A 12579-nucleotide genomic window follows, 5' to 3' on the forward strand; every position below is an offset into this window, starting at 1 on the left:
CAAACATAAAACATAAAAATATTAGGTAATGAGAGGTTATTGAAATTACCTGTAAGAAGTCTTCTTTTGCTAAATGGCTTATCTTCCGTAATGAAACAGTATGTGGGTTCTCAAATGTGATGTCATTTGTTCAGGAATAAAAGAGCAGAGCCATTTGATATTTCTCATTCTATGTCTCATTATTATCATGTATAAGCCACAGAAATATACTGGAGATGAAATATTAATCCCTCTACAGGAAATGAATGGATCAGAAGGGTTTTTCCAATAGTCAAATATTATATATAAACCACGTTCTCTGAAATAAAGAAAAATAGGGAAAATGGGTTGTACTGGAAAGGTTTTAAGAGAGATAAATAAGAAGGAAAGCAAAGAGCTAGATTTTGAAAATTGAACTACAAATTGGCAGGAAGGAATTCTGGATTTCTCTCAAGCTTCTGTGTCTACAAATAATTACACAACTAATTCCAGATAATTCAGAGCAATCACAAAGAGCTACAGAAATAATTTGGAATCGAAAGCAATAATTTATGAAATAAGACTTGTCATGCTGAAAAGTCCTGCTAGGAAGTTTGGAGGTAGAGTGCGTTATTAAAATCCTGCCCCACTAGTGTATTTCCTGATTGATGAGCAAGTTTAGGGGATTTGAATAAGAAATAAAATATAGGGGAAAACAATCTCCTCCACAAATGATAGATATTGTCTCAAGGTTAAAGAACATATTCTTAACATTAAACATAGTGATCTTTTTTAGAAAGATTAATGTGGCCAAATTAATAAATAACTGATTTGAAATCTTGCATGATTAAGTTGGGAAATAGGCCTCACTCCCATGTTTGTTGTTCTTGGAAATTTAGAAAAATTGTCAGATTCAACAAAATGTGCCCATCACAGTTCCATTCCCAAATTTTGTTTTCTCGTGCTGATTTTCATAATAAATCAACCTATGCAGGATTCCTTGACTAACACTGGGCTTGGAATCAACTAAATGGTTTAGTATCAAAGTCAACTGTCCTTATCTTGAGCCAAGGTTTGGCTGGATCACAACTGTTTTGTTCCAACGTTCTCGAGGCACGCCTGAGTTACCAGCTCTTATGCTGGTCAGTTCTTAGCTGTCAGGACATGACTTGGAAGCTGATTGAGTAAATAACACCATCAAGCCAAGAAATGTAAATCCCCTAGCAATTTCACCATCTATGGCTACACATGCTCATTTCTGCTAAAGCTGGGCCCCGATATTACATATCTTCACGAGGGACGCTCGTATTCATGGAACACCTGCAGTGGACCAGACACTGACAGAAGAGATTCATAGCCAAATGAGGCAACGTCCTTTTCCTCAGGATGCTTACAGTTTTTTGAGGGGAGATAGACATACTGAAGGGGGAAAAAAGTTTCATATTATGTAATAAAGGCTATAATAAAGGCATTCATACCCTTTGAGGTGTGTGAATTCCTTTACAGCTCTTTTCATCATCATAAATCATTCTAGTATATTCCCACAACCCTTGACCTAGGCTAACCTTTGACTTCCTTTGGACAATAGGATGCGTCAGAAGTTCTGAGCCCGGGTCTCAAGAGGCCTTGCAAGCTTCTACTCTTTGTCGCTTGGAATATCACCACTGTCATGACAAGAAGTCATAGATAATCTGCTGGAGCATGAGAGGTGACATGGAGAAAAGTCCCAATTGTTCCAGCCAAAGCCACTTCAGAGCAACCAGCCACCAGCTGACATGCCAGCTATAATACAAGTGAGTTCTGGGAGCTTCCCGCAGACCTTGCCACAGACTCATCAGCAACAGTAAATGCTTGTTGTTTCAATCCAGTGGTTTTTGAAATATTTTGCTGATTGATAAAAAAACTTCTTTTAATGTTGAAATCATCTTTGGAGTGTTCTACAGGAATTCATAGAAAACACAATGAGACTATAAGCTCTAAAAATTTCATAATCTATAATCAATAGATGTTCAATTATATGAAAATGTGGTTTTTCATTTTGTTTTATTATGTAAATGGATATTTGTATGTGACTTATTCACATATCTGTGTGGTTTGAACTAGACAGAACACACATATCACCATCTTAAAGGGAGCTTCTTTCTGAAATCTGCTTTGTCGTACAGAAAGAGTGATGAACTGTGCAGACGCTGGGAAGGGGCAGAGCTGTGGCGATCTCCCACCCCACACACTCCATCATGCTGGCCCACAGCAGATCCTGGCCCACAGCAGGAGCCCCTTTGACCTCCGTTTTCCTACATGATTTTTTCCCTACTTTTTGAGAGCTCATTTGATGATTTCTCTTTTGTAATAGTGGACAACTTACTCCTTAAAGAACAACACGTGCATTCAGATGTATTTTCATCGAATAGTCATAAGAGGATTCTACTCTGTCGTCTCAATCTCCAGTCCGTTCAACATCCCTTCATTTATTAATTTTTAATTTAAAAAAAGTTTCCTGATAAAAGATGTAATGCTGATCACATGTGGGCTTCTCTGACCTGGAGCCCAGGGGAGCAGAACTGGGGATTAGTCCCCACATAGCTTCTACAGGCTGTGTTTGAGGTTCCTCTGCATATACCTGGTGCGCTGGATAGAAGATATTTTTCAGTAAAAGGTTTTCAGTTTACCAGCCCATTTACTCTTGGCCCTACGTTCTCTGTGTTTAAACAGGACGGGGCCTTAAGTATCACTGCCATCCTGCAAAACCTGCATATTCTTAAACACGAGGCAGCCTGAGGTTCAGAAAGTGGATAACTATTTCCTATAGCCCCTACGGGGCTTCCTGCCTGAGGCTGGCTCTGACAGTCCCAGACTGTATGGCTGCTTGGTCCTTGTGACTGAGGACACAGGACTCTCCTCTGCTCTGATGGCACCATCGTTCTGTTAGACTTTCAGATTCCTATCTCTTTTGATTTGATTTTTTTGCTTTTTCTCCACATCTCCCTTAACAATCCCAGTTCTGACTAACAAACTCACAAAGATGAACAAAAGTATGCAGGTAGCCTGCATTCATAAAGCTTGTTCTTGCTTTTAAGTGGGATTAATAATTTTCCGTTGTAGCTCACTGTGTCCTAAAGGGGAATGGAAACGTCCCACAGATGTCATCCTAAGGGACCGCATCTCTGCAAGCCAACATGTGATGACAAGTTGAAACAAACACTTATCATTTAATCCCCATCCCATAAGTGAGCACACCTGATCTGATGGACAGCTCTGTAGACATTCTCACTCCAATGTGAACATCTAAACTTGGACAACCAAATACAAATTTTTTTTTATGGTGTTTGCTCTTCAGAATACAAAACGTATGCAAAAGACAGATAACCAGTGTTGACAAGGATGTGGAGAAATTAGAATCCTCATATACTGCTGGTGCGAATGTAAAATTGTAGCTGCTTTGGAAGACAGTTTAAAAATTCCTCAAATAGTTAAACATAGCGTTATCATATAAACCGATGATTTATCCACTAAGTATATACCCAAGAGAATTAAGACTATATGTCCACAAAAACTTGTCTATAAATTTTCATAGCAGCATTACTTATAACAGTTGAAATCTAAAAATAATCCAAATGCCCATGATTAGATAAATACATGTGGTATAATCACCCAACAGAATATCATTTGGCAATAAAAATATAGGAAACACTGGCACATGCTATTAAATGGATGAACCTTAAAAAACATTATACTGAGTGAAAGAGGCCAGACACAAAAGACCACATATCCTAAATCCCATTTATATGAAATGTCTAGAAAAGCCGAATCTACAGAGACAGATATAGATTAGTGAGGAGGGCTGGGGAAAATGAAGAGATTTGGATAATGGCCAAGAAGTACAGCATTTCTTTGGGACAATGAAAATATTCTAAAACTAATTGTGATGATGGATGCTCAGTTGTGTTCATAAACTAAAAGCCACTGAATTATACACTTCAAAAGAGTGAATTGTATGGTATATGAATAACATATCAATAAAGCTATTTAAAAACTAAGGAAAACAAAATGAGTCCCTTTAAATGTTCAGAATATTCACTGCAGTTTTTCCTCAAATATTGAATCATGTTAGTGAATTATCACAATGGATATGAGATTCAGTTTGTAAAACCTATTACTCTGGTATAAGGAAAGGCCCTAAAGGTGTGAGAATTGAGTGGATTATATTGCCACCTGTGGCCCATTGTGATCTCTTTTCTGAGAGAAGTCCCATAAACCTGTCAGCCTTACTTTTCCTCCATAGTACTTTTTAGTGTGAGGATAATGGGTAGCTCCAGAAAAGTTTCTTGCAATGACCTCCCTGAGAGCCAGGCTCTTTAGGGGTTGATCCACCCTTTTCACCGAGGTGAAACTAAGGAACACAGCAGATCAAATATAATCAAGAATGATCCCGGGGTCTAGGAAGGCCCCACTACCAGTAAATCTGTGCTGTCTGAAGCTTTTAATGACTCTCCCCCACCCTTCTTTTTAAAAAACATATATTTGGTGGCCATCCCCAAAGGATGGTAATCCTTCCTCATCAAAATACCATGAAGCCTTAGAATCAAGCTGTCATCCTCAGGAAAGACAGTGTGTGACCCTGCTGCCAGAGCCAGAATGATGGGCAAAGAGACTGGGGCTAATCTCATCCACCCTACAAATGGAGGGTTTAACCTGTGCATTTTATAGTTCATCATTTTTATCCCTATAAGAGTGAATAGATCTTTTCTGTTTCCAAGGAAAGTCTGACCTCAGTTAATACTAGGTTTAAAATAGCAAATCTTGGCAGTGGTGCTTTGTTGGGAATCTCTCCAATTGCTTCAATGCCATCTTTATTTGAGGCTGCCCTGTGCTGGTACTGTAAGGGCTAGAGAACCCTTGGTGTTCCAAGAAGCTGTAGCTTCATCCAAGTTATGGTAAAATCTGTGGATCCAGATCCACTCCACCAGCTATAAGTAGGCCGTATCTGCCCTAGAGCCAGAGCTAACTTCCTTTGATCACTGTAGTCTCTATTTGTTGATGTCTCTTCCATGAATCAAGTCACTGTCCCCAGCTTTATATTTGTCATTCTCTTCAGCCTGAGACCACCAGTCTTGTGCTGCAGTCTGACCTGACGTGGAATCACTGGACACTATTCCTGCACTTTAGGAGATTATAGTCTGTGTGGAGAGGATGTGTGTGTGTGTGTGTGTGTGTGTGTGTGTGTGTGTGATTATTAAGGAGCTGGGGGGGGGGGAAATTAAGAAGTGTAATAAGAAAAACTCACTGGTTTTAGAGTCAGAAAAGATGACCTTGAAATCATAGTAGAAGGATGATACAGATCAAGCCACTGGATTCTCTACTTCTCATTTTCCTAATCTGAAAAATGGGCAGAGAATGTAGCAATTACAGCCTTGTCCTGAAGATGAGATGCGATAAGATATATGAAATAGCTCTCAATGTAGGGCATGCTCTGATAATAATAATCTACGTGACCCTGGTGCAGACAATATGTTCTGTAAAAGGTTCACAAAAAAGACACAGTAGCCTTTAATTTTGTGTGGGTCCTTCTCAGAGGCTTCCTTCCTTCCTCATGGGTGAGGTATCCTATCTTCTGACTATTTTCCTATGAAACACTAAAGTCTCCCTTCCAGCTGTTTCAAACCACAGAGCAACCCCACCAAGCTCTGAGCATACCAAAGTGTGAATCCGTAGAGTGTTTTCTCTTCTCTCGCATTTTCAATAGAATTCAGGCAGCTGACCCTCTCAGATCAGGCTCCAGGTATAAAGCTCAATTATGTAAAATATGCAACCTGGGGCACTTGCAGCTGCCAGTGGAGGGAATTTGGAAAATTAGACTGGGAAATTGGATTGAAGTAATAAGGGCCGCCAATTTGCATTTCCCATGCTTCTAGAGCCTAAGACCACCACTTAAATGATTAACAAGTTAATGTGCTGGTTCCCTGCAAGTCTTGTGCTGTTATTAAATATATTTCAATAACTAAACACCAGTCCTTTCCATGCACGTAGCATTCTGTTGCCCTGATTGCAAGTAAACAACACTTAGCCTTGTCCCATTGAGGTAGCCTTGCAAAAATACTACTCTAGTGAAGCAGAGATAAAAACCTCTTACACATTGCTTTAAGATTTGGCTACTTGGGACACATATCTACCTTTGCCCTAAGGCTAGAATATGCTGAATATCTGAACCCCATCTTGAGATGTAAATAGAGCTTTCTGTTACAGGCACCGTGATACATTATAAAATCAGCAGATGATTTGTCTGAGATCTCCAGATGCATTTCTCAGATTTCTGCTTCCTGCCCATCAGTGATGGTCCTCCTAGTTATCACAGAACAATTTTAGCTGTTTTCCTTTCCCCACTTTAATGCTCCCACTCCCACTGACCTGACCCCTACTCCTAATTGAAATAACATCCCAAGAAAGGATCTGGTATAAGCTATTAATCCTTTATAGTGACTTTCATTTATGAAAGTGGTATCACTGTGAAACCATACATTTGATTGAGTGTCAACTGAAACCAGCAAAGATGGTCTAAGTTACTTCATTAAGAGAGATTCCAAAGTAATATCTAGACTCAAAGTAGGGGCTGTAGTGGAGAGTAAAGGGCTGTGAGGGAGGGGCAATGATTCTTTATCAATGGTTACTATAAGTTTAGGCATCCTTTCTTCACAAAAACCACCTTCACTGTCTTAGAACATTAAGCCAGATTTCAGAAGGACTTCTGTTAGTCATCTCTCATCAGTAGGGAAGGGGAGAGCTGTAGGTTGGCGTGGCTGCCTCAGTGTGATGAGATGGGTGGTTCACTTGTATTCAGGCCAACAGAATTCTACTTGTAGGAAATAGATTGATCTTAAGATATTAAAATGTATTTGGTCATAGCATAAATCTTGCTTTCAGAGTAGAACATTTTATTTCTTCTAATTTTTTCTGTCACCATAAAAAGAAAATTCCTCTAAAGATTCTGGTATAAAGTATTTCCATTCCAGTATGAATTAAATTGGGCAATTGGATCTTTAGAGTGGGGAATAGGTTTCAACTTGAATGCCGGGAACAATGTAATTAGGAGCATACTGAGATTGTGTCCTGGCTCAGTGTGGTGGGGACAGGTGTCAACCAATCAATGATCAACATCTGCCATAGGCATAAGAATGAAGTAGAAAACTGATGACTTATACTGTTGATTAATAAAAATGTCACATTGTTGTTTAGTACAAAGAATATCTAAGACTTAGTTCTACATCTAGCTCTGCTACTGATAAACTGTCATTTTGGTCAAGTCATGTTACCATTTGGGCATTGACCAGTACCTAGAAGATTATTTACTAATGCACAAAATCATAGAATATTTTTATGTGCTTTTAAATTTTATTTTGACATAATTTAAGGCTTGTGAAAAGATAAAAGAACTATACAAAGAATTTACATATGCCCTTCATCCAGATCCCCAAATAGTAACATGTTCTCTCATGTTTTCTCTTTCATGTGTACACATTCATGAATGTGTTCACCCTCACTTTCTCTCTCTCTCTGCCTCTCTCCTCCCTATCTTTTCTCTCTCCTCTCTCTCTTTTATGTGTCTATCTATACATCTGCCTATCATTTATTTATCTCTACACACACAGTCATACATGCATGCATATATTTTTTTGAAACATTCAAGTCTAAAAAATAAAAATAGAACTACCAAATGATCCAGCTATCCCATTTCTGGATATATATCCACAGGAAATGAAATCAATACCTTGAAGAGACATCTGCACTCCCATGTTCATTGCAGCATTATTCTCAATAGCCAAGACATGGGAACAACCCAAGTGTCTGCTGAATAAATAAAGAAAGTGTGGTATGTTCATACAATGGAATGTTATTCAGTTTTAAAAAGGAAGGGAATCCTGCTATTTGCAACAACATGGATAAATCTTGAGGATATCATGCTAAGTGAAATAAGTCAGACAGACACAGAAACACAAATACTGTATGATCTCACTTCTACGTGGAATCTTAAAAAGCCTAACACACAAAAGCAAAAGGTAACTGGTGTTTGCTAGTGTCCAGGGGATAAGGAAAATGGGGGGATGTTGGTCAAAGGGTACAAACTTTCAGTTATAAGTTCTGGGGATCGAATGTACAACATGGTAACTATAGTTAATAATACTGTGTTGTTTACTTGAAACTTGCTATGGGAGTAGATCTTAAGTGTACACACACACACACACACACACACAAATGGTAACTATGGGAAGTGATGGATGTTTTAATTAGCTTGATTGTGGTAATCATTTCACAATGTATAAGTATATCAAACCATCATGTTGCACATCTTAATTATATACAATTTTATTTGTCAATTATACTTCAATAAAGCTGGGGAAAAAACAAGTTGCCGATGCAATGTCCCTTTATCCCTTCAGAGTATATTTGCTAAGAACAAGGACAGTCTCTTGCATAACCACAGTGCATTTACAAAAATCAGGAAATTAATATTGATGCAATATTCTTTAATTTCACCATTGTCCCAATAATGTCCAAAGTTAGTGTTAGGTCATTTACTGCAATTTAGTTGCCTTTCATCTGGGAGTGTTTTAACATTTTTCTTTCATTACATTCACATTTTTGAAGAGTACAAAGGTGGTATTTTACTGAACTTCCCTGAATTTGGCATCTGACATTTCCAAATGATTAGATTTGATCATTATTTATTGGAATGCTACATAAATCATACACTGTGGTTCTCAGGGCATCATGTCCCAAGACACGTGAAGTTGATTCATTGCATTTCTGGTGATATTGTGATCACTTTGTGTTTCCAAGGTACTGTTACCGCTTTTCCTCTTTTTTAATTAGTACATTGTTAAGAAATGCTTGGAAACGATGATAAACTGACTGAATATCCCTCTGCCCCAAATTCATATGCTGAATACCTAAACCCCAAGGCAATGGTATTTGGAGGTCGGGCCTTTGGGAGTCATTAAGTTTAAATGAGGGTATGAGTGCAGCCCTCATGATGTAACTAGTGTTTTTATAAGAAGATGAAAAAAGACAAGAAAGAGTGTTTTATCTCTCTCTCCTTCCCCACTCCCACCTCTCCAGTCATGTGAGAACACAGCAAGAAGATGATCATCTGCAAGGCAGGAAAGTGACCCTCAAGAGAAACTGAATCTCTTGGCACTTAGACCCTGGACCTCCCAGCCTCTGGAACTGTGAGGAATATGTGTCTGTTGTGTAAGCCACCCTGGCTTTGCTATTTTGTCATGGCAGCCCAAGCCGACTAAGGCAGAAACTATGCAAATATCCTCTTACTCATCAATAGTTCTCCCACCGGTGTCAGCATCTACTAATGATTTTTTGCCTGAAACAATGATTATAACAATGGCTACCATTTGGTGATTTTGTAATTCCATCATTCCTTCCACATTTACTATTTTGATTCTTATTGTAAAGATGAACTCTTTCTTCTTATTTGTTTATGTATTTATACCCAAGTGGACTCATGAATTATTATTTTATTGTATGGATGAAAAATTTGTTACTACCATTATTTATTTAGATGTGCTCAAGTGATTCCAGATTTGGCAACTGGTGCCCAATGGAGCTGGCATTCTTTGAACACCTCTTTACTTTTTGCACAAAATCATATTCTAGGCACATCTTGTTCTGTTCTACCGTATCCCTGAAATCAGCCATTTCTCCAGAGAATCCTGGATTCTTTAAGTGTAAAATAGTATGAGAAACTAAGATCTGGCCACCAGGTGTGGTCATTGCTATTAGCGTATCATCGCTTCTAGGCTCTCTCAATGTATACAGTTAGAAACTGTATGTGTATTAAATATGTATACACAGATACATATACACTTACATGTTTGTATCTGTATGTATCTCTCTACACTCGTATCTATATACCGGGGGTGCCAAAAAAATGTACACAAGTGGACACTTTGGTCAGCATTGCTCAAGCAATGGTTTGCTATAATCAGAAGTGTCTGGATGCTGATGGTAACCACTTTGAGCACCTCTTGCAATTGCAGAAGTCAAACGTGACTTGTATTCATCTTTTGTTATTGGTATATATTGAGTATTACAATTTTAATATAGTTTTCCTTTCTTAAAATGTGTATAGATTTATTTGGCACCCTCTGTATATACACATAACTATATATACACATATATTAACACACACATCTATATGTGAACATACATACACAATCAAAAACATGCATAGCTATTTCTTTACCTATTGATATTAAAATCATAAGTTCACACTGATACTTCTAATTCCAATCGAATACTAGAGAGTTCATAATATCTTTCACTTTAAATATTTATAACTTCTTTTTATAACAATGATAAGTCTGGCTTCCTTTTTTTATAATATTATTACTTACTTGCTTAGACCTAGGATATACAGAAAGTAGTTTTCAGAATTGTTGACTCTTAACTTTGTAAAAACAAAACAAAACAGAAAACCTACTAACCAGACTCCAACTAATTTCAGAATTTTGTATTTAGCCTGAGGCATATAATGTAAATACTATTGAATTATCTGATTTAGTTCTTTTTTTCTCTCCCTCCAGTGTGGTTATATTATTTCTCCAAATATGGTTTATAAAATGTGCTTCTATTTGTAGTCTGCTTTAGTATTCCCCTCATACATTTTTATAGCATGGTTGTAAAAGTTAAACCGTTCAAAATGCTCTCAGAGAATCATCATTGCCCATCCTATACTTCTATATTTTTCATTTTCTCATTCATGTCACAATTCATTAATCTCTAGTTTATTCTTCCTGTGTTTTTATATGCACTATTAAAAAACGCAAACATGTTTTCTTATTTTCCCATCCTATATGAATAATAGCGTACTTTGTGTAATCTTCTATATTTTGACTCTTTCACTTAATTGTGAAAATCACTCCATATCATAGATATCTTCCTTTCCTCCCACCCCTTTTTATTCTGGCTGCATTGCATTCCATTATGTGGACATACCACGATTTACTGAATCTCTCTTCTATGGATGAGCATGTAGGTTGTTTCCAATATTTTGAATTTATAATCAGTTTTGCAATGAATACCTTATACATATGCATTCTCTTATTTTTGGAAATATATCTTCAAAATAAATTCTTAGATATTGGATTGCTGGGATACAATGTGAGCATAAATATGGTTTTGCTGAATATGACAAAAATCTTCCTCATAATTTTATCACCAAAGTGTATTCCAAACAGCAACACATGAGTATTGAAGTGACTATTCCTCCACATTTTCACCAACAGAGTATGTTGTTATACTTTTTATTTTTTGCCTATCTGATACATGAGAAATGGGAACCCAAAATGGTTGTATTTTCTGTTTTGGGGAGATAAAATATCTTTTCATATATTTGTATCCTTCCTGTGAATTATCTGTGAATATGTTTTTCCTACTTTTCTATCATGTCTTTGATATTTTTATTCATATTCAGAGTTGTTTATATTTAAGGATGTTAATTCTTCATTTGTGATGTGTGTGTGTGTGTGTGTGTGTGTGTGTGTTTATACACATATATATTCATCACTTAACAATATAGAATTTGGATGTGGGATTTTTTTTGCTGTACAATTATTATTTTGCCATCAATTTTATGCCAAATTTATTAATATTCTATACTACTGCATGTAGACATAAAAAAACTTTAGATTATGATTCTAGCCCCATTAAATAGATGAAAAAATTGAGCCCCAGAGAAACCAAATTGTCCAAAGTCAATATACGCAGACATATATACACACACATGTATTAGATAAACTAAGTATAGCAGTTCTGGACACAATTACAATGTGAGGACAGGCAAGGGGTGGGGAGGTCCACACCATCAAGCAATGCTCCAGACACTAACTGGGAGTCCTATATTCAACTCATTTCTGACACAATCTACCCAGAGATAGAATAGATTCCCCATGTTACGGACTCGGTCCTCTAAGATTGCCCTCCACTCCAGATGCCAATTTCAAGTCCAAGTTACCTCCTGTGCTTTTGACCAACCGGTTATAGACTGACACATCCAACAACCTCCTTCTTGGGTTATAGTTTAAAGGCTTACTCCTACAAGATTGCCCCCCTGCAATTCAGCCACCAATCACAAGTCCAGGTTGTCACCTGTGCTTCTGACCCAATGGCTCTAAATAAGAGGTTTGAGTGATTTGCTAGACTGGCTTACAAAACTCAAGAAATATTTTACTTACTAGATTACCAGTTTATTATAAAAGGATATAACTCAGGAATAGCCAGATGGAAGAGACGCGTAGGGCAAGATCTGGGAAACGGGAAAGGAGTTTCCATGCCCCCTCTGAGCACACCACTCTCTGCAAATCTTCACATGTTCACCAATCAGGAAGCTCTCTGAACCCATCCTTCTAGGTTTTCATGGAGGCTTCATTACACAGGACTGATGGATAAAATCATTGACCATTGGCAATTGATTCAACCTCCAGCTCCTCCCTGAAGTTTGAACTCTCTTATCACTTGGTTGGTTCTCCTGGTAAACAGTCCCTATTCTTAGGTGTTTTCTAAAAGGCATTTCATTGACACAAACTCAAGTGTGGTAGAAAGGGGTTTGTTATG

This window comes from Rhinolophus sinicus, linkage group LG07, assembly GCF_036562045.2.
Source record: "Rhinolophus sinicus isolate RSC01 linkage group LG07, ASM3656204v1, whole genome shotgun sequence".
NCBI classification, from domain to species: domain Eukaryota; kingdom Metazoa; phylum Chordata; class Mammalia; order Chiroptera; family Rhinolophidae; genus Rhinolophus; species Rhinolophus sinicus.